The sequence below is a fragment of the Pholcus phalangioides genome, unplaced genomic scaffold (genome assembly GCF_987345545.1).
Source record: "Pholcus phalangioides strain wild (caught in Gottingen) unplaced genomic scaffold, Ppha-v1.0 ptg000029l_1, whole genome shotgun sequence".
NCBI lineage: Eukaryota > Metazoa > Arthropoda > Arachnida > Araneae > Pholcidae > Pholcus > Pholcus phalangioides.
This window is the reverse complement of record NW_028301619.1, coordinates 1830734-1855260: the sequence shown is the minus strand read 5'-3', so window position 1 is coordinate 1855260 and position 24527 is coordinate 1830734. Positions and strand designations below refer to the sequence as shown.

The following is a 24527-nucleotide window of genomic DNA, read 5'->3' as shown; positions in this document are numbered from 1 at the left end:
AAAATTTTTACTCTCATCGCCCTCAATTCAAGTCAGCCCGTAGGATCCTATACTAAACCCATAGCTTCGACCGCTCCATCACCCCCTAGGGGCGATATTGGGAACCACTGCTATAAAGGTTCACTGATGAACGCAAGAAGGGGGGGGGGGTAAGCTCCTTCCGGATTATAGTGGTTTTTTGCGGTGAAAAACGAAAAACCTGCTTTTGCTACTGTAGTGGGCCCTCGAAAAATCTTGGAGCACCGGAACGCATTTTGCTGTATTGTTCAGGGACGTCAGACCTGTGGCTGCTCGAATTGGGCTATATGTGGGAAATTTTGATTTCTAAATTAATGGTGTGGGTAGCTCCCACAGCTCCTTTCATCACTGGAAATTCATTATTGGGGTGGGTGGGACTTCAAATATTCACCTTGAGACCCATCAAAGTGTACATGGAGAAACTGGGTGGGTTCCAGCTCTCAGTGAAAAAAAATGAGTACAAAGCTATGCCATTATATTATTTCCATGAATCAAATGACTGTCCTCAGCCAAGGTCAAAAAGAGGACATGGTCAAATTGGGGAGGGGGGCACAGGCAACCCAAGTCGTAAAATAAAAAGCTTCTCGCTCTTCCCTTTCTCTAATTCCCCCCTTTTTTTGGGGAAGATAAGAGCTGGACATCACACACACATGAATAGCATTTGTGAATCCCATGGGTGGAGATTCTCAGAAACCTTGAATGTCCAGGGAGGGGATAAATTTCTGACGTTGTCCCCAAAACCGAATTTTTCCGATACTTGTTCACGGAAGGGGGGGGGGGGTGTCGAAAAAACATCGTGTAATGCTCTTGAGAGTGATTATTGGAAATGAGAAAATAAAACGCCTACTGTCCTATTCAGGACCCCTTCATCCAGGAGCAAAATAATTCCTATTTATTTTTTATTTTTTAAGTAAATGTACATAGTGAGCGAAATTTTTCAAGTAAGGTCGATCGGAATGATAGAGTAATAATAGTACATTATTATATTTTATATATATCTTTAGTCTATGATCCGAACCCAGGTCAGATACAGCAAGACAGCAGATGTCTCAAATACAGCAGCCATGTCATCATGAAGCAAAGCCGCTTAATGCAACTTTGTCATGAAGTCCCAGTGCCGTCTTTTAACATATTCGAAATATTTTTGTTGCTTGGTGTCACGTCTTGGCGGAGAAATTACGGGAAGCGTTTATTTTTTGCCATACACTTCTAGGCAAGAAAGTGGTGGTGTTGATCGTTTTTCCTGATTTCTGGACCGGCGTTGAAACGGTTTTATTGTGGTTTATCATCTTCTCCAGGGTTTGGTTCTGGCTTTTATCTTCTGGAGTTGAAGCTATGTAAGCGCTACATTTTTTTTGTAGCTAGTGGGATGGTTTCCAGATTTACAGTTCACGCAGGTTGGCATGTCAGCTCCTTTTGATTTTTGAGCACGATTGTCCGATATGATGTTCTGTGCATTTGATAGGGACCGTTCAAGTATTACGTCAGCGAATTTTTAGCCCCCTCCCCCCCTTGTCAGCAAAATTTCGTCAGCACTGCCCCCACCTCCTAACGCATATTGGTGGGATCAGAAACGTACGCGGGAGAGGGCATAGGGGGCTATTGCGTCTCCCCCCCCCCTCCAGACGAAAACAAAAAATATTTTTTTAATGCGAAAAATATTAAAATTTCGAAAGAAACTACCTTTTATATGTTATTATAATCGAGATTTCTGTTAATTTCAATACTATTTGAAGGGTAAGAACTCAAAATTTATCTTTAAGAAATTCATTGCGACCTACCCTTCAAGCCATATATGGTAAACCCTTGACCCGCAGACCAAATGGGGCCCTGAAGGTTATCTGATGTGGTTTGCCCCCTCAAACCTAATTTTGTAAAAATGAACTAAGCGGCGCGTTTACAAATCGCTTAAATTACCCGTGGCACAATTCCAGAACATTCAAGTGGCCCGTGGCACAATTCCAGAGCATTCAAGTGGCCCGTGGCACAATTCCAGAGCATTCAAATGGCCCATGGCACATTTTCAGATCACTGAAGTAGGCCTCAAAGATCACTTTCACATTCAAAGATCACTTAAGTAACCCGCGACACAGTCCCAGAATGCTTAAACGAGTCGTGGCACATTTAGAGATTCCTCGAGTGACATGTGGCACAGTTTTAGAGCACTTAAGCGGCCCCCAGTGCGATTATGCATCGCTCAAGTTACCCTGAATGAACGCCAGGGTCTCTGCCACCGGACTTATCCCGTTGCCGAGATCTCTTCCAGCCCAGCTTCGTGGCAGAGTCTGGAACAAAGTGAGTGTGTACACCTAACAGTATGAGTGTGTAGCTAGTGTTGTGTATGATATTTCAGTGCTGCCATCTATACTTCAAATTGCGAGTGAAGTGTAATGATTGAATATTTGTAACGTTGTAGGCCTGTTGCTCTCTGTGGCGAGACTTTTTAACGGGGAGATCGGCTCGCATTCACGTCTTGAAGTTGGGAACCACAGAAAACCAACTTCAGCCGACCACCGCTCAAGTTACCCGCGGAACATTCCCAGATTACTTAAGTGATCCGTGGCATAATTACGGATCACTTGAGTGATGCGTTGCACAGTTCCAGAGCAGCGCAAATTTGTTGATAGACTTGGAAGTCTGGGGGGCAGCGGTCATTATTGTTGGGGGAGCACGATGATGATGTCAATTCATCTATACATATATGCATTAGATCAGTCGACTTCACCTTTGATGCTGCGGGGCAATGCCCCCGTATCTCCGCCCATGCTTAAGCGGCCCGGACACATTTCCAGAGCACTTGAAGAGGGTGTAGGTGAATTGCGCCGAAGATAAACCGTTTATGATAAGAAATAGGTCGATTGCGCTCAAAACAACCCGATTTCCAGACTCGGCGCAATCGACCTGTTGGGGGAATACATTGGAAGTCGAAACACTCCCATTTTCGGCGCAATCGACCGAGCCCCCTTGAAGGATTCGTGAAACATTTAGAGATCACTAAAGTGAGGGGCTCTTTAGGGGACTTATCAATAGGGAGAATGTTAGTTCAGGTGCGCAATAACTATCGAAAGTTTTTTTCTCGTTTTTGTCACACCGAATAAGATGCCATTAAGGATATTTCATATTTTCATGGGTGGTTGATGACGTAAGCATCATCCAACCCCCCCCCCATCGATGCTGACTTAATACTCTTGAATGGCTCCATACACCTTTCTTCAAAGGTACATTCTTCTGCCCGATGCGTCTAACGTTGACACCGTGTACACCTGGAGGGGTTGGGCCGCAATGGTTAAACCAACGAAGTAGTCCAACTTCCCTGAAGGTTGAGCGCCTCAGAACTCTTACTCAATGCTGTTATTTAAAATAAATATATTTATTTTATTACTACCTGAAATCGGATTCGTGACTCGTCCGATAAATATCGTGTCTTGACAACGATTGAATCAGCAACTTGAACGATCCGGGAAAATCAAGTAAACAATTGTTGTATAAGTTTCTGATGAGTACTTTCCGCGAAATTAATTACATTGGTCTTAATTTCAACCATTGAAAAGAAATAATCTTTTATAAGTGTGAAAAGAATGAAATTCACATTAAATATTCGCTAATTCTGTATTTAAAAAAATTCTCCCTCTAATGTTTTTCAGCTAGCTTGTATTTGGCCAATCGCCTTAGGTTTCTTATTGAAATGATTTGGTTTAGTGTTTCGTTCAACGTGTTTGATTGGCCAAAGTCGCTTTCATCAAACAAAGCTGGAGCATTCTGGTTGTATTATAATAAATCAAATTTGCTCCATTTTGTTTTTTTTTTACCGAACAGATGTTTTTATCGTAGCTTTTTGAAAATCACATGAAATAACCGTTAAAACTGTATAGAAAAAAAAAACCGAGTTTATATAGCTGACCCTATCTCGTCGAGAAAAAATGAGGGACATATGTTAGCTAACTATATTTCTTAAAAATATACGGTGAATTAAGATGCACACTTCTGGAAAATACGGGACGTTGCTGATTATCTCAAAAAATTGTGTTAAAGTTAAGAAAAGTAGGTAATCATTGCTAATATCATCGCAAAGTGCCAATCATTGGTTATAAAACGCTACTGCAAATTGCAGTGGATTAAAATTAATTTTTTCTTTCAAACCTAGCACAACTCCGGTGTACCACCGTGGGCAATTTGCTACCGAATGAGTTGTGCCTGTAGTGTGAATGTTTGTATCTAACAGTCTGAGTGCGTATATAGAGTTCTCATTTTTTAGTGCTGCTACCTATATTTCAGAAGTCAAGTGTAATGATTGAATATTTGTGCCTGTTGCTCTGTTTTTTAACAGGGAGGTCGGCTCGTATTCACCCTCGAAGATGGGAACCATAGAAAACCAAAATGAATTCTACGAAATAGAACGTTAAAAAAAATGACCAATTCAATGACAATGAACATTGTAATTGATAATTTTTATAAATCGGCAAAATTTTAATTTGTTATTTTAATGAAGAATTTCGTTATTTTAATGAAGAATTTCGTTATTTTAATGAAGAATTTCGTTATTTTAATGAAGAATTTCGTTATTTTAATTTTCGTTTCGTTGAAAATATTGAAATATACAAATACAACGCCACAACAGGCAAAATGCCCAACGAGGTGGCTGATAACGGGACATTTTTGCACGTAAGTCCTGACGGCCGAAGTTACATGCAAAAACATTAATGTCCAGGAAATACGGACGTACGGTCACCCTCGACATTAATATTACTTTGGCTAACGTAGTAAAAATTGTCTTTAATTATAGCGGCCAGACATAAGGGGAAATATCCATTTTCTATACTTTCAAATATTAAAGTGCAGTTTTTGAAATCAACTTTTTTTGATTGAAAAGTTTTAAACTTTTAGAAGAAAAAAAATTATATTAGCTGGTACTTACTGATAAACCAACCGTTACACAAAAAAATTCGAGAATCATAGTACACTCGACGCTCGTTTTATAACGGCTCTCCTTTATAGCGGAATATATATATTCCATTATACAACGACCGATAGGAAAAGTCCCAAATGTTTTCATAGAACGACTATCATATATGTTGATCATATGGTTGATGCAACGACTCTCCCAATATTACGTCCGCTTTCGACGGGACGAAATTGGATTGAAATATTTTTCTACAATATTTCCCATCTATCAACTGAAACTTAAAAAAAAACCCGATAATACGAAAATAGTGTATAGATTTAACACATATTAACCATGGATAGCTCTTAAAAAATTTTCAATGAGGATTTTTTTTTTCTTAACTAAAAGATTTGGGTCTTGAGTGTGTAATGTTCAGCTAACTTTTTTTGGGAACATTTCCTGATCAGCCGTTAGTTTGTAACTAATTTATATCCAATGTAAGAATTTCATTCCTGTGGTAGTAATTATGGGTTTTTCTCCTGATACGTGGGCGAGTAAAAATCATCGTAACGATTTAAACGTTTTTGAACAACTGTTTCACTTGTTGGTGCGCTGCGCGTGGCTATTATCTAGTTTCATTTACAGCAGGGATGGCAAACGCGTGCCACGCGGACACTTTTAAAAAATAAAGAAATTCCATTCCATTTTGCAATCAAATTCTCTCCAACTTTTAAAGAATTTCTTTCTAATGAATAAGATGATCGTGTAGGCCAGTGTTTCTTAACCTTTTTTTTGCCCGTGGCCCCCTTTTGAACCAAATTTTTTTTCTCGTGGCTCCCCTGTCTTACCCAGAGTCTCTAGAGGGGCCTTGCGAAAAACCCCTATCCTAGGGAACCTGCTGCAGAATGTAGGCGGTGAGTCCCGCGTGGGTCCATGCCCTAAAATGGCCCTACTTTTATGGGTAGTTTTGTTGGATTCTGTAAGTGTCCAGTCACTAATATAAAAGCTTTATTTCTTCACGCCTTAATTTTTTTTCTCAGCTCTCTGCAGCCCTCCAAACCACCTGTCATGGCCCCTTTGAAGTTTCCTAGTACCACCAGGGGGCCATATGGCCCCCGGTTGAGAACCACTGGTGTAGGCTACCAAACCTACATTTAGTATGGTGGGCACTCTTAAACTAATTATGTAATGACTTTCTATTCATAAGCAACACGCATTGAGGTTTGCTATATGTTTGGGTAGTTGCTGAATGTCCCATGGGTAAGAGATTCGGGATCGTCCGCCCTCTCTCGAAGTTTATTGGGGAGGGGCGGGCAAAAACAGTCATCAGGTTCCTGTATCCATGCCCAACACGCAGGACCGCCCTTACCAGACGCGGGACCCGGTGCGAAAATAATAGCGGGGTCAGAGGCTTTTCGCGATAATTTCGGTTGCTCCCTCAGCCAGAATTTTAAATTGGGAGAATATACCGTGGGAGAGGGGAATCGAAAATTCAGAAATGGAAAATCGTGAAAATTCAGAGTAAATGCAGAGAGTAATTCCAGCACCATAAACAATTCCACAACTTGATGAAAATTCCGAATTCTAAAAATGATGAAAATGGAGAAAATTTCAGAATTATTTCTTTCTAGATGAAAATGTGGAATTAATGAAAGGAATTATCATTACGCGATGGTATTTTTTCATCCCGAAATATACTTAGAAATTACATTTTCTGGAATGCAATGCAGATCACTCTCCAGAAATGCAATTTCTCAGTACATTTTGGGCCGAAAAAATACCATCTTAATGAAAAAAACAACTGGGGTGAAAATTTGTGTAGTTAAGGGAGGTTGCTATGGCTTCACGCTACTAATGCGTGTTATAACATAAGGAATTGAAAAGTGTGTGTCTTGTGTATTGGTTAGCGCACCTGCCTGGTATGCAAGGGGACCCGGGTTCGATTCCCGGAGGAGACATCACTTTTCTTTCCAAATATTAGTTTCGGCATAACATCCAGAAAATGCAATTTCTCAGGAATTATCATTACTTTATGTGCGAGGCCTCCCAAAACGCAGGGCTCGACGCGACCGCACCTGTCACACACCCTTAAGGGCGGCTCTGCCAACATAGTGTAGGTAAGATGAACTTCTATCGTACATACGTGCGCATAAAAAAGCTGGATTGCGATAATCGAATTCATAACTCAAAAATAAAAATCTAGAATCCAAAACATTGACAAACTGAACATTTTTACGAAAATAAGGAGACAGCCAAACAATATTTTGCAAGAACGGAGAGTGCTTGTGACCAGTAAAAACGGGACGTATGGTCTGAGAGTTCAACACGCGTGCTACTACGTATTTTAAAAAGATTATGGCGTGGCTTGGGAAAAAATTGGCCTACCCTGATGTACAGCATACATGCTAAACCCATGACCCGCAGTGCAAATGTGGCCTTCAAGTCATCTGATGTGGCCCACGATGTCAAACCTAATTATATAAAAATGAACCAGGCAGCACATTTCCAGATCAACTTATTGACCCGTGGTGAAGTTGCAGATCGTCTAAGTGTCCCGCAGTATATTAACAGATTACTGCGACACATTCCCAGATCATTCAAGTGACCTGCGGCAAAGTTTTCAGAACACTTGAAGAGGTCAAGAGGATCGCAGCGCATTTTTTTTTGATCGCATAAGCGTCCCGCGGTACAATTGAAGAGCACTTGAGTGACGCACAGCAGATGGCCAGTGGTCCAGTTCCATATAATTCAAGTAACCAACCTGTGAGGTTGTTTCAGATCACTTGAATAGCCTGGAACACGTTTTCAAATCAGGGAAATGACCTCCACTCTTCTGGCCAGTTAGGCCGATATTACACAATAAAATTTTTCTAAAAGTTTTTATAAAATTTGAAAAATTCAATTAATAAGATTATCAGTTGCATTTGCTCGAATGTAACCTTTGAGCTTATACCAACCTTACAACCTTATTGGTCGGATTTTTCAAGTTTTATAAAAAGAAATTTATCAAACTTTTTATAGTGCAGTCCCGGCCTTTTTTATACACGTCATTTGGATGCTTTTTCTAATTGTAAGTATGCTTCTTGGATCAATGGTTCATAGCATAATTTTTCCCTGACAAGGGGCATGGGACCCCCCACCTTTTGAAGGGCAGACATTTTTCCAAAACCCATAGAAAACAATGTAAACAAGTGGTATCACTATGGGGGCCACCACACCAGAAACGGGGACCATGACTGCACATTTCCAGATCACTTAGTTGTCCTGTGGCATGTTGTCAGATAACCCAAATGACCCGCCACTTGGAGAGATTACCTAAGTGGTCCACGGTGCATTTTCAGATCACTGAAGTAACTCGTACATCACTTGGCTGGCCTGCGGCACGTTCCCCGATAGACAGAGGCCTGGTGTAAAAATAATTGCATGATCAGGAACGTCTTAACAGTTTCTATAATGGGGGGGGGGGACAACAAAAAATGCATACATTGTTACAGAATATACATACATGAATGCTGCAAAATATCCATACAAAAAAATATCTACACAGAATTTTTAAATGTAAATTAACACAAAAATGAAACTGTCGAATTGATAAACATTTAGAAGGAAATTCTAAGCTAATGGAAGATAACTGATGAAGAAGTACAATTGATGAGTTAAAAATAAAAAAAAATGATTGAAAATATATATATTCACACTTACATGAAAATTCAGAATAATTGTAAGAAATAATTCCGAAATTAATGAGCGGTTCCATTAATTGATGAACGGAATGATTCCAGAATTAAGGCAAAAAATAGTTGCAGAATTAATGAAAGAAATCATAGTGTATCATGTGGTGTGTATGGTGATTGCTTCCCATCATGTCCCAAAGCAAAATATACCAAAATCTGCGTCATACATCGCAAAACAATCAGTGCTACTGCAGAGCAATCTGAAAAAAATTTAAGAAAAGTGTAGAAAACACTATATTTTTACTGAAGAACATTCCCAGTCAGTCGAGGGGCTCATTGCAGAACAATGCAAAATATTCTGCTTTGGAACCATCGTGAAAGCTGATAGACTCTCAGTGATGGTCGGCTGACAACAGTTTCTTGAGGTTTTCCCCAACTTTAAAATGCAAGAAAGTGAGTTTTCGGAAATTTGTGATGCAATGAACAACATGCTCATAGCCCCTCCCCATAGTAAATTTGTAGTGTGAAATGAAAAATAATGGGATTCATCCTCTTGGCCTCCAGGCGGGAGTTCTGTCAGGCCTTGTGTTATAGTACCTATCTCAGGACATGCCATTTATACAGGTTGTAAAACAGGCTGGACGAGAGGGGTCTCGTGCCCTGGGCGCTGGACCAGAGGGGGCCCAAATTTTATTCCCAAATCTCTCCAACATTACAAGAAAACATCTCATTAATAGGACTGTTTTTCTTGAGCAAAATACCATGCTTGGATCCAAAAAGAAAGGGGGGTGGGTGGCTGTCAGACCAGACACGACCCAGGCTGTTCTTCCTGGGATATAAGCCTTTTACTCGTGATGGAGGTGGGTGGCTGGCACCTAAATGTTTTTATTTGTCAAGCCCTAATGTAAAGTCATATCCTTATACTACTGAGTCCAACAATATAAATTCCATGTTTCAAAGTACAATATCTACTGAGATATTGCTGATTGAAAGTCAAAAGAGGCATCTCAGAAATTAGAAAATTTTTAATAAAGTCCAACTGCAAAAGGAGGTTTCAATTTTTCTCGAGTTTGCTCTTTAATTTTGATGTGTGTTCAGAAAACATTCCAACCTAAACAAATGTTTTTGTTCCGCAAGTTGTAATCTGTTTGGAACTTTCATGTTTACAATGTAAGAATGCAAATGTCAGAGTTATGATTGAAATGTTTAAAATTTTCAAAGAGATGGAATATGAGTTATTAAAATAATACACAGCCACATCACTGCTTTGACACCCAGTAGCAGTGTCAAAGTAGATTTTTTCCCAACAGAGTTATAAATTATTGGAATTGCTTTCCTCCAGGAGCTGCGAATTCTAACACAATTGACACATATAAAAGAAATACAGTGTTACTAATGGGATGAATTGAGAAGCTATCCATACTTGAACAAGACAACCATAATTTTTTTTATGTGCAGTTTGTTTCTGTATTCTCATATTTTTTTTAGTTTTTTTCTGTAGTAATTGTTCTTATTTTGGGTTGCTGTATTTTTGTTGTTATTGGACATTCATATTTTATTTTTTATTGCCATCTTCTTTCAGCTACTTCGTTGGGTATGTTGCCTGTTGTGGCCTTTGTATTTAACCCATTCTTTGCTGAAAAAACTGTTACGGGAATAGAAACAGTGCACAATGGTTTTATTTACTACCAAGATAGCTAATTCTAGTCTCAAATTTTATGTACAAGCTGACTCTGGATGTATACAAAAGACTGGATAAAAAGCGAAGATGAAGATGAAATTCGGAAAGAAAATTCTGATGCATTTCAGTGTGGGAAATCAAAACCCTGTCACCTTGCAGTCCAGGCAAGTGCTCTACCATCAAGCTACAGAGGACTGAGTATTGCTATAGTGGGATTAGTATTGGTATATTGAACTCTTTTATTGCTTGAGGTCTAATCTTTCATACTTTGTAAAAACAATGAGTGACAGTTTCTCTTTGTATAGATGGGTACTCTTAGTGTTTGGTTGTATAACCCAGGGAAGGATCTAGAAGGGGGCAGAGGGAACAACTACCCTGGGTGGCAAAATTTAGAGGGCGGCAATTTTAGATGGGAACAAAGAACACAGTTATGGAAATTATCAAATTTTGAAATTGTATAGGCGGCAAAATAATATTTGCCCGAGCAGTTGAATCATGTTTGCCCCAGGCAGTGAAAATCGTAGTTATGGCCTTAGAAGTATAATATATAAAGTATATAACCATATAATATACTTGGTATACCATGCATAAAAATTTTTCTTGCCCATCTAATTCATGTCCACCCTGTATAATGATGAAAATTAGATAGCATTTTCATCCTATCTGTTTCATGTGAAAGCAACCCACTTTTTTTTTTTTTTTTTTTAGCAACTGAGATATTCAGTGATTCGTCAGTATTAACTTGGAGTCAACCTGGATAATGCAAGGTTTTTCTTATAGTCAACTTTATTCTGCTTCACTCCCCATGAGTTAACAAAGTAAGTTTCTGTATGCTTTCGACTCAAAGATATATTTAACTTTTTTACCCAAAAGTCTTGTAATGATACATATTTCATACTGTTCTAAGAGATGAAAATCGAATTCTTTTTTAACCCATTTTCACCCTCACTCTTAATTTGTAACCTGAAGTATATCACAGAGCATCAATAAGAAAACTGGTTTCTCACTTACTCTATAAGTGGATCATTCTATACTTAGTGATTAGGGACACCTACTATTCGCAGATTATTCTGTTTAACAATGCAAATAGGTTAATAAAAATCACAAATTATTTATTTCCCACTTTCTCATTTCATTTCACCATTTCACGCAATTTATATTGAATATACAGTAGGATCTGGTGTTGAGTGTTTGACAGCATAAATAATTTTTAAATACATGGGTACGAAACATTGATCATCGACATAGTTGATGTAAAATGTTCAATAAATCCAATAGAAAAATTAAAGATGTATTTATATAAGGGTAGAGGGACATTCTCAAATATTAAAAAAGAGAAGGGTTGCATAAAGGCAAACAAATGGAGCCTAAGGTCACTCTCTCCTCATAATGCCAAAAAGTTTATTCAATATACAGTCTATACCGCTTATAATGCTTACACTTACAATGTTTTCCTGCTGCCCGAAAGCATTTTGCATTATTTTGTAGTGATCTCTCAGAGTTAACTGGAAATGTTCTTCATTGAAAATTCTCATAATAGTGTTATCTACACAAAAGACTTCTTTTCTTCAGAAAAATTCTTAGAGATTGATTGTTCTGCAGCAGCACTGATTGTTCTGTGACGTACACTAGTTTTTGGCATATTCTGCTTTGGGGCCACTTAGTACAACTTTGGTGATCCCAACTATTAACTAATTTTCATTGAGATTTCCTATTTGAAGCGTTTCCTGCTTACAATGTTTTTCCTGATAGTCTTTTGAAAAACCTAAGTGGAATCCACTGTAATAGAAGCTCATAACATGATTATGAACTTTTATGCAATTCACTTTTTCTCTTACACAGTAGGATCTGACGATTTTTTTGTTGAAAGAGTTTAATATCGCCCTGGACTCGGTCATTCAATGGCATATTTGGTCATTGATACTGTCACTCACATGGTCACTGGCTTGCACAAACATTCAATCGAGCATTCACCCCTTTGTTAGTTTACTCATATGGTCACTGAACCACTTACTCATCCCCTCACTCATACAGTCACTCGCTCTACTCACTAACCCTCATACAGTTTACTCGCGGTTGCTCATTTGGTCACTCATACAGTTTACTCGCGGTTGCTCATTTGGTCACTCATACAGTAACTCACTTGGTCATTAGACAGTCCCTCAATTGCTTACTCACTGTCACTCAGTCATACGGTCATTCACTTGGGCATCATGCAGTCATATGGCTCTTTCATAGTCACACAGTTGCTTACTCATTTGCCTGCTCATAGTCATCACTCACCCGCTCATGATACTTGGATAGTGGTCCAAGTATGGAGTCATGACCCCTCAATCTCTCACTCATAAGGATACTTACTTGCTCACTCACCCTGTTAGTGACATGGTTACTCAGTCATCAGCCCATTCACAAACTCATTTGCTCACTTGCTCAGTCACTGGCTGGTGACAAAATGTTGTCAGTGAATTTTCACAAATGTGTTTGTGGCATAGCCATTTATTGGCTCTTGGAAGAGCCTTCTAGTTGAATGCAAAAAGCCAACCTTTTCATATTGTGTGGCTCTGAAAAGAGTCCTTTAATGCAATGCGAAAGGCCAACCCCTTATTATTGTGTGGCTCTGAAAAGAGCCTTTTTTTCCAACTTTTTATGTAGATAAGCAGCACCCAGCCATATGACCTAGAGAAAAAAAGGTAAAAATTAAAGACCAGAAGTGTGCAATAAAGAAATTACTATTTTTAATAAAAAAAATGAAGTATCCAATTTTCAATTACTTTCTATCAAAAATTATAAAAGGCAAAGAATGCCTGATATTGAGTAGGATCACCTTCGAAGGTGATGTAGTCCGTCAGAACTGTGATGTTGTCATGTTGCAAAAAAAACTGCATGAAATTTAAGGCAAGAGCGTCCTCAATGTGATGATTCGTTAACATCATCACTTCACCTACATTCGAAATCCACAAACTTACTATACCTGCAAATAAAATTTGTTCAGATGAAGTTTGGATATAAATGATCATGAACCGTAAATCAAGCTTTAAGGTTGGTCAAGAAATTCTGAAGTGAGGTTGATTTCAGAAAAATAAAACAGTGTAGCAGCAAAGATAAATTTAATTTTTTTTTTATAAATTAATTAAAATTAGGGAAACATTTTCATTGATAATTATCATCCTATGTGAATGTTGATGATTAAGTATCAATATGCGGTCATTTTATTGATCCAGAATAGATTAATTTGAACTTTTCCAGTGACTTTGTACTTCAAATTAACCAAGTTCGACTTTATATGACACTGCTAATGAAAATACACTGGTTATTAGGAAATTAGGTTAAAAACGTTTGGTATATAGAAACTACCTTTTGTAATATGGAGAGTGAATAACATGTAAATGTCATTCCAAGTCCTGTAAAAAAATTGCATTAAGTAGAAAACTTTGTTAAATAGGGAGTCGACTGAATTCCAAAAATAACAAATTCTATGCCGCTAGGCGGAGTTAATTAGATGAATGGAAGGTCTCTCTAGTTATTTTGTGTGATCTGGCATAACCTTTATTCAGGGCTTTACAAATCACAAAGGCCAGGTCACCATGGCGACTGATAAAATGATAGTGTGGCACTTAAATTTTTATATTTGCTTTTTTTCATTACCAGTGTCATAACACTGGTAATGAAAATACACTAGTTATATGCAGGACTTATCAAGTAGATTTTTTTTATAGATTTGAGAACAAAATATTTTGGGTCCCAAGTATATTTCCTTTGCTCTAGTTAGTAATACCTCATACAAAATTTTAGGTACCAATATGGATTTTTTTAGTCACCATGCTGACCTGGGACTTGTCAAGCCCTGGTCTCACATTACAAATATATACATGGAAAATATTAATTCATGAAATGATTCAGAAGTTTATTGAAAAGTTTAGCTACCATTTACAATCGGCATCTTTGATCCAGATTGACACAAGATATTAAAAATTTTGATAACTTCAGCACAAACTGGGAACCGAATATTTTTTTGAGAAGTGGTTGTACACATATGTACTTTGGATAAAAAAAAATATAAAATATTTGAAAAAATTAATTCCTCGTAAAAATTATTTTTATCACTCGAAAAAAATTAATAGATTAATTAATAACTTTTTTCAAAGAATTATAACAAATATAAAGATGTTCGTTCGTTCGTTCTCTAACTACATTTAATCGATGGGCCAATCACGTTAATTCAAATAAAAAAAGACTCTTCACTATTTTGTAAACCGAATTTTCATAGCGTTTCTTTCTTGACAGAATAAAGACATTGTATCGAGACTTTTATAAGGGGTATATTAATTTTATCTTTTCATAATAATTATTATATTCAAGAAAGTAAAGTAATAAGAATGATTGAGAATTATTTTCATAATAATTATTACTGTCATATTGAAACGAAGTTTCGTTGCAAGTACCGTAAAACACTGGTATGACGTCACATATGGACGGCGGTGCTGGTGTATATCGAGTTCGCCCAGCGCGACCCAACCCGCATGGATAAAAGGCTTATATCCCGGGAGGGACAGAGCCTGGGTCGTGTCTGGTCTATTTCACCAAACACCAACTCTAGCCATATCGCTATATTGCAATTTACTGCCATTAGTGAGATGGGTTGGAAGTGAAGGCGCTGTCTATCGGTGGTCGCCTCGAATTCGTTAGGGAAAATATCTTATCGATATCCTCCCTTGGGTTCGAACCCGGGACCCTGACAACAACCTTCACGATGGTAGACGAGCATCTTACCACCATGCCACTCGGGCACCGTGTCTGGTCTGTCGGTGTATATCGAGCAACGTCATGTTTTTTCAACATTTTGCTGTAGTTTTATGTACGCAGTCGAATCATGATTTAACGCCACCATCAGTTGCAACCGATTTCGGTGCTTAATGGTATCACGGTCGAACTCGTGTTATAAGGATTCTCATTTTACGGATACCCACGTTTTTTTTATGAACGAGCACAAGGGTTTCATTTTATGACTGACATATCTTGAGTTATCTCACTCGCAAAGTAATTTTCCGTTTTTTTCCTAAATATTTGGAAAAAAAAATTCGCGTAGCATGACACGAAACGGCAAAGATGGGCAGGCCATAGGTACCGGAACCTAGAGATTGAGGCCTGAGCCCACCAGTAAATTCTGTGGGGAAGGGCTGAAGCCCCAATAATTAATGAATATACAATTCGAAGCACCCCTCGTCCTCCCAGGGTCGTGTTAACAGCATCATGGGGGCTCCCGGGTCAAGTTATTTTTTCTTTGAGGCCCTACCTGACAAACTCCTGAAAATTTCAACCGGTTCTCATTTTTGTGAGGCTTCCGGCTTCGCCCATGCGTTAAGGCAACACTGCCTCCTTCTACGTATGGGCTTTAGTTCCGTGTGGAACAAGGCATAATTATCTTTACGTAACACAAATATGAAACACAATCACACGAATTGAGTACATTGGCGCTACCACGTGCACACACTAAACCCTAATGACAAAAATTCGCGAACTCTTTTCCTCCCTTACCGTGATAGTCTTTTACTTCCGCAGCGCCATCTCTTGTTGATAAATCATTACAATGTATCCCCGCTCTTTCTGTCCGTGGTTAAATGAGGTACCTGCGAAACCGGGACATAACACAAAAAAAAAATTACTCAAAAATTCGCCGCTGGATTTTGTAGTGAAAGGACGCATGAATCGTTAGCTCCGTTAGTATCATAACGGTAATCTAAGTTCTGCAAACCTTAATCCATTTAAAAAAAACTGGGACAGTTTCAAAACCGCATTTGATGACCGCATCGCTGCCGCCATAAAATTGCCAGCTTAGTATGTGACACGAAAATATTATCACGCTACTTGTACAAAGCGACGCGAAAACGAGTGAAACAACAGGATTGTCAGACGTCCCGTGTGTACGGGACTGAAGCGCACGCCATCCTATCGCGGCATGATATTAATTCAAATACAGGAATTTGGTATTAAGGCCCGTTTACACGAGGCAAGTGATTAATTTCGTAACTAAATTTTAAGTTACCGATTCTTCTTGAAAGTGTCCACACGATACGTGATTTAGTAGACGCTCACTGGAACTGGATAATGTTTATGGAGGCCAAGAGCAACTAGCGCATGCGCGCTTCAGTCTACTCAAATCCACGGAGGGAGACGCAACGCGCGGGAGAATAATAGTAGTAATTTTTTATTTATCTGACATTCTGAGAGGTGCTTCTTTTAAAGCTCAACACTTCTGTAACAATGGATAATGAACCGGTAGAACTTACGAATACTGTAATCAGAGCCACATTATATTTTTTAAAAGAATAAATTTATTCACTTATACAAGGGGGGGGGGAAGAATACGCAACATATAATAACTGATGTAAATAACGATTATAGAGCATGCTCTAGAAGGTATTGAAAGAACCTAAGGTTTCTACAAGACGTTAGGGATCAAGAAACGAATATATAACGGATAGGAAAGAACCCTCTGAGTGGCAGGCCACACTCACTAGCGCATGCGTATAGGTCTACTTAACCGGAAAAATAGACCACCGTCTTTATTTTACTAAATCACTTATGCACTTAACAGTGATGGTAACTAGTGGGAAATTTCCCATATTCGAGGAAAAAATTGGGCAAAATTTGTTCAAGTGGGAGACTTCTTAGCATTTGTGGGAAATTTTGAGAGTTCATCAAAGAATATTTTTGGGAATAGTGTAATATTTTTCCATTGTAAAATACTTGATTACGTGTTTTCCCCACTAGATGGCAGCATATTTTTCTGAATGTGTGGGAAAAATTTGGTCAGAAGGGAAATTTTGCTGAACAGGTTATACCAGCCGTCCCGAACCGGGGGTACGCGAAAAGAAAATGGTAATGGCGGCCATCAATCTAAAAATAATTAAAAAACAAAGAATTTTTAATGTAAGTAGAGGTTTTTACTAATATTGCCAGTTGTAATATATTTGCCTTTTTTCCCTATCAATGAAAACTTCTATAACAGAGGGGTTGCATCCACTGGAAGGTTCGGCCTTCCCTCCCGCCCGCGCCCCACCTATGATCGGGATTCGTGAATTCCTTCCTTTCGACTCGCTTTTCTTCGGTTTTAGATTTGATTGTTGAAACATGCCGGGCTGCACATAAAAGCGAAGAATTAATTCGTGTTGTATCTAACTTTTGTTGTGGGCGTTTGTATTGAGGCGTGTGCGTGTTGTTCCTACAATTTTCTACCAAGCACCTACTACTCACGTGATTTGTGCGATGGATCAGTGGCAAAAACCTAGATCTGTGCGGAAGCGTACTGAAACATCAAAGTGAAATGCCGTGGACCTGTAAATGTGAAAACATTTTGAATCTTCCAAAAGTGATTCTGCCAAAGCTACCGAAACCTCCTACTACATTAGCTATCGTATTGCGAGACGAGGAAAAAATCACACTATTAGTGAAAAGATGCTGTCAGATGCACGTTTGCAGAGGAAAGTGCTCTTATAATGAGTTTAACATCTCTTGTCAAATAATACGTTGTCTTGAAGAATACAGGACGTGCCAGACGATGTTGAGTGCAGTCATAAGTCACGTCAAAGGTTGTGAATTTTTTGTCTATTCAAGTCGACGTTGTGCAATATTCTGTGCTACTTGTAATTACTAAGTACTTGAAAGAGAATTCGAAGTAAATGTTTATATTTGTCACCCATTGAAGGGGTTGTACGACTGCCGAAGACTTATTTGAAGCAATTGATCATTATTTCGTTGAAAAAAGAATTCAATGGTCAAATGCATTGGGCTCACAACAGATGGAGGAAAATCCATGGAAGGTTTTCTGCTATTCAGGCCGTCGTGCACGCGTGGCAGAAGTCGCTCCCAAAATGAAATGGACTCACTACTATATTCACAGACAGAGCCCTGCATCGAAACTGTTGCCTCCAAATTTGCGAAACGTACTTGATGAAGCGGTCAAGGTTGTCAACTTTGTCAAGGTGAATCCTACCAACTATAAATTGTTTAAATTGTATGAAGACATGGACAGCCTTCACAACGCTTTGCTTTTGCACACCGAAGTTGGGTGGTTGTCCCGGGGTTAAGTTGTTGTTCGAACTTCGGCACGAGGTAGCCCTTTTTTTGGGAAGTGTTTGAAACACCTCAGGATTTCTTGTCACAAGCTGAGCAAAATTTAACAGTCGGCCACTTGGAAGGATTAAAATCTTCATTTAGAAAATACTTTTCAGAGCCGGAAATGGGTGATCGGTGGACATCTAATCTTTTCAAAGAAGAGTTTTGAACCGGCTTCATTGTTGAATCCAAAAAAGGAGAAATTGCTAGAGCTCGCATCAGATACCCCTCTGAAGTCCTCTTCAAAGGCAAAATGTTGAACCTAGTCAGTTTTTGTGCTTGCTGCGGTGACGAATACGTTGAACTTTCTAGAAAAGCCATGTTTTTGTTACCGTTTGTTAGCGCGGAGCTCGTTGAACGGGCGTTTTCTTCGTATATTAAAGCAAATTGAACGCAGCTCCGGATTTGAGTTTGCAGTTATCCTCTTTTGAGCTTAATTTTTCAAAACTTTGTAATTCAATTTACAGTCCCAAACATTACATTAATTTTTTTCCCAATCTTTGTGTTAATTTGTTTGCTTACTTGAAAAATAAAAAAGATTAAATAATGAATTCATTTAATTTAATTCAACGTGTACCTTTTTTGAAGTTTTTCGAAAACTGTAATGGGTGAAAAAGATTGGAGGGGGGGGGGGAGTCTGAAGGATTCGGGGTGGGGGTACGTGGAAAGGAACCGAGCCAGCTGGGGGTACGCGGACTGAAAAGGGTTGGGAACCACTGGGTTATGCTATCACTGCCACTTACCAACTAAAAGCCGTGTGAACGGCCCTTATCGTCTGTATACATTGTAACATACTTGGCAACTTAAAATTTAGTTGCCAACTTAATCACTTACAGCGTCTAAACGGGCCTTTACTATAGTGACCATATAGCCCTTAATTTTTTAGATCGTAAAATTTTCCGTATTTTTTCGGGGCAACATGGGCAGCCTCCAGGTATTACGAACTCTGGGTACTCATTCGACTGATGAAACCTGCGAATGGGGGGAAATCCGGTTTTTATTTTAAATCTATTTTCTTAGTAAGTTCAATTAATCTTGCTAGACAACTAGGATGCAAGCTTAACTATGTACTATGCTATACATATGATGTCATCTTAAAGAATGAGCCCGGGAGGCCTCAAGAGAAAAGGGGCCTCACAAAAATAAGGTCTGGTTGAAATTTTCAAGAATTTGCCTGGTAGAGTTTCAGAAAAATCACGAGGCCCGGGGGAGCATGATGCTCTTAAGATGGCGATGGCTGTTTCATGAGTCTTTGCCAGCTGACGTCATGCGTGACGCTATTGTCCTGACAGAACAGTGCTGTGCCCCCGCTTAGCTAACTTGTTAATTACGATAGTTTGCAGTCGCTTTACCAGGGCCGTAACTTGGATTTTTGCCACCCCCACAACTTTAAAATTTGATAATTTTATAACGGTGTTTGTTCCCACCTAAAATTGCCGCCTCCCTGAATTTTGTCCGCTTTTTTTCCTCTAGTTTCGGTCCTGGCTGTATTGCCCATTTTACTGAATTCTCTCCAAAATTATTTTTTTATTATTGTCATTAGTTATCTATATTAATTGGCTTGCTTCGTTCAACACCATTTAAACATTTAAAGTAATACATTTTTCATTTGCTTATTAGGTAACTTCCACTAGCAATATTTTTCTTCGGATCTATTTCAGTTGAATTACGTACGTTATTTAAATTTTACTGGGATGATTGAAAGCCTATTCGAGACGGATAATTATATCTTTAGAAGTCTCTAGAAATTTTAATCATCTTTTATACAGTTTTCATTTGAATTAGATATAGCTTTTAAAAGTGTTGACTTCGTTATTACCAATACAACTGCAATATAAAAACATGGGAAACAGATATCCAAAAAAAAAAAAATTCCAATATACAGGGTGTTTCAAAAAGAATCATCCGATTCAAAAAAAATCTTAAGTATTCAGCTTTTAATCCATTTTGATCGAATAATGTATAGGTAGAAAGAGGGAAATCTCGAGTTTCACGCAGTTGCCGACATGTAGCGCTAACGCTCTTCCTTCGGCCGCCACTTTAGTGTTTACCTAGATGGCGACTGCATAACGGAAATCGTTTTGTGTTCTAAGCTTCACGAAGTGAGAGTCCGTTCATCGTGCTTTTCGTCGACAATAGGGCGCATTAGTGGTAACGTCACTACTGGCCTCGCTGATTCCAAACAAACATGAGCTGCATGAGATTATAGAGGAAAACTCCATAGGTCGTAGGCGAGTCTATTTAAATTATTTTTCTAAAAAAAATATGGTTAAATAAAACTTGTGAGCTCCTGAAATGATAACTTCAAACTCTTGTGAACATTCAGAGTTAAAAATATAATAGTTCTCTAATTCGTTGTGAAAGCTTTTTATTTCTCGCATGCTATCCGTTCACGTGCGTTTTTTGCCTAATTGCTCTCTCTCTGAATATATTTATTTCATTAAATTTGAATTTTTATTTATTTGCAAATAACTTCCTTTCATTAATTAACTCTTTTTGATCAATTATTTCTTTTATTAAATGTGAAATTTGTCCCGATAATTCTGAAATTACTTTTTCCATTAACTTCAAATTTTCATCAATTATGAACTCATTTCATTCAAAAACTTATTTTTTTCTTTAATTATTACTTTTAATAATTCTGAAATTACTCTTTACAGTTCCAAAATTCTCAATAATTCTGATATCTATCAGTACTATTGCAATTATTGCTTTCGGTAATATTCTATGACTGTTTCTTCCTTAATTCTCTAAAAAATTTTTCAATAATTAAAAACTATTTCTTTCATTGGAGCGTTTTTTTATAAATTCTGTAATTATGTATACCTTTTTAGATGCCGAGTTTTGCCTCTCGAAATGAAATGTGTAGTCTAAATAAAATCGTAGGGTCCCCCCCGACGACCCCTTTAGGCCCCTTTCACACGATGCGGATGCGGGTCCGCATACCCTTTCAAACGAGCGCTTTAGTTCGAAATTCGTGCATAAAAACTGTTTTTTCGCAATTTTTGTAATTATTTTTCTCCTTCACCCCTGATTCAGTGCCCATAGGCAGCCTAGAGGCATTCTTTGGTGGTTTAATCTAGAGCCACATAGAATATGGGAATAAAGATGTCTTCATTCCGATCCTCACAAGTAGTCGATGGGAGAAAATGTCTTAAAATACACTGCTGGCCACCGTAAATGCAACACCCTGAAGGAAGCATGCAAATAATATGAAATTTACAACATGCATTAGCTGAGGTGAGATATGCAAATGATTAGAATTTCAACGCAGACGCACATCACGCGCGCCTGTGGCGCCACTTCAAAGCGCTATTTAAGGCTTGGAGATTTCGACGATTTGAAGTACGGCAATTGTGTTTTTCTTGTGGTTTTTTCAAAAAAACGATCAATTATGCCTCGTAGAAAACAGCGATCATCTTTTGATCAAGTATCCGAGTTCGACAGAGGAAGGATAGTGGCCTACCGAGATTGTGGATTATCTTTCAGGGAAATCGGTAGTCGTGTTGGACGAAACCAAACAACTGTAATGCGGATATGTGATCGTTGGATGCAGGAGGGTACGACGGACCGACGTGTTCGATCGCATCCACCTCAGTGCACCACTTCACGTGATGACAGGCGTATTGTGCGTATGGCAGTGACGGATCGCTCAGCCACATCACGAACCATAGCACAGCACATTCAGTCTGTACCGCATCATCCAGTGTCTGCGCGTACCATTCGACGCCGTTTACAGCAGAGTGGTCTGTCCGCAAGACGTCCATTGCTTCGTCTACCCTTGACGCAGAACCACAGACGTCTCCGCCGCCAATGGTGCGATGAAAGAAGGATGTGGACGGCACAATGGAATGAAATTGTCTTTACTGACGAGTCACACTTCTGTCTGCAATACGATGGTCGGATTCGAGTCTGGAGACACCGTGGAGAGAGGATGCTGAACAGCTGCGTTATGCACCGCCACACTGGTCTTGCACCGGTTATTATGGTATGGGGCGGTATTGGATATCACTCTCGCACTCCTCTAGTACGCATTGCCGGTACTTTAAAAAGCCAGCGCTACATCTCCGAGGTGTTGGAGCCAGTTGTCCTTCCTTACCTTCAGGGCTTGCCCACAGCCATATTTCAACAGGATAATGCGCGACCACACGTGGCACGCATTGTCCAAAGGTTCTTCGTCAATCGCCAGATTGAATTGCTTCCCTGGCCAGCTCGCTCTCCGGATCTTTCGCCGATAGAAAACATGTGGTCCATGGTTGCTCAACGATTGACCCAGATTACATCCCCAGCTGCCACACCAGATCAACTTTGGCAACGCGTGGAAGCTGCTTGATCTGCTGTATCCCAAGAACACATCCAAAGTCTCTTTGAATCAATGCCGAGGCGTGTGGCAGCGGTGATCTCCAACAATGGCGGCTACTCTGGCTACTGATTTTGGCAGGAACCACACTTCACAGAAGTCTATAAATTTAATCATTTGATGCTTGGTCAACATGTTATCTACAAAATAAATGTTGTTGCGATATCTCTTGTCTTTCTTGGTGTTGCAATTTGGGTGGCCAGCAGTGTATTTTCAAAATATTTTGAAAAAAAAAAAAATCCGTCTTTTCGGAAAAATATGGAAGAAAAATTCCAAAAACATCCAATGTCCGAAAAATCAAATCTAAAAACATCCAAAACATTCGATGTTCCAAAAAAAAAAAAAATTCAGGAGATATCATCAAAGAATTTGCAAGTAGTAAAAAAGGGGAGGGGTAGAGACTTTAAAATGCCTGTGCTTAGAAATATTCACATCACAATTCTGTCTTAGGCCAGGATTACACTATAAAAGTTCGTTTATAAAACTTGAAAAATGCAACCAATAGGCGGATCAGTTAAGTTCTCTCGAATGTAACAGATGTGTTTATTGGTTACATTTTTCAAGTTTTATAAAATAACTTTCATAAACCTTTTTAGAGTGAAATCCCATCCTTAGATTAGTCTCACTTCTGAAATATAAAATTTCATTTTTTTTAAGTTTATAGACTGAATATCGAGTAAAATAAACTTTTAGGTATCGGGGGAACCACCAAAAATATTCAAGTGCTAGGGTCTTCAAACGACTTAATCCGGCCCTGAGTGAACACCGTACGTGGATAACGTTGTTTAATAAAAGTATATTTTTTTAAAGTTTAAAAAAATTAACAGATTAATAAAATAATAAATATTTAAAATGATATTTCAGATATTTATATTTTTTAAGTAAATTTAAAAAGAAAAAAATTAAAATTTTTAAATTAAATTTAGAACTTATTAAAGTATGTAGTCAATTAAATAGTCGTAATGAACAGAACGACTTATCATTTTGGCCCCGTTAGTGGCCATTGTTGGCAGGTTTTATTGTATAAAATTGTGAAATATGGACAAAAGGCAGTTAAAGTTGCTATATCTCCATCTCAGAAGGAAACGGAGGGTTAGACGTATGTAGGTACATTATATTAATGAGCAGGGACCATCATATGGTGTTTTTAAGGGTATTTATGGCAAATAATTAAAAAAATTCCGTGAGAAATCACCTTCAAAAAGTAGCCAAAGATGCGGACGAATTCGCTCCGCATCCGCATCGTGTGAATAGCTCCGAATAAATCTATTGTCAAAACTTCTATGTGCGGATGCGGAGCCCGCACTTAGGGCCCTTTCACACGGAGCGGATGCGGATGCGGATGCGGGTCCGGAAGAAGTTTTAACAATTGGGATATACTGCGCCTTTCAGACGAGCCGAAAAATCTCCGCACCTAGGAAATGTTCATGCGGGTCCGGACGTCGTCCGCATGTGTCAAAACCTAAGTGCGGGCTCCGCATCCGCACATACAAGTTTTGACAATAGGTTTATTCGGGGCTATTCAGACGATGCGGATGCGGAGCGAATTCGTCCGCATCTTTGGCTACTTTTTGAAGGTGATTTTTCACGGAATTTTTTTTAATTATTTGCCATAATGATAAAATGACCATCATAAAACACCATATGATGGTCCCTGCTCATTAATATAATGTACCTACATACGTCTATCCCTTTGTTTCGTTCTGAGATTGAGATATAGCAACTTTAACTGCCTTTTGTCCATACTTTACAATTTTATACAATAAAACCTGCCAACAACGGCCACTGACGGAACAA

The 24527-nt window shown here is 38.7% G+C and overlaps 1 long non-coding RNA gene across 1 annotated transcript in view; it reads left to right on the top strand.

The window, feature by feature from the left end:
- LOC149067566 (uncharacterized) overlaps positions 1-24527 on the top strand; it is a 100082-nt gene that overhangs the window by 18752 nt on the left and 56803 nt on the right. The window contains exon 2 of the long non-coding RNA XR_016195333.1: positions 10964-11073. This is a non-coding gene — a long non-coding RNA (uncharacterized LOC149067566). The remainder of the gene's footprint in view (positions 1-10963; positions 11074-24527) is intronic.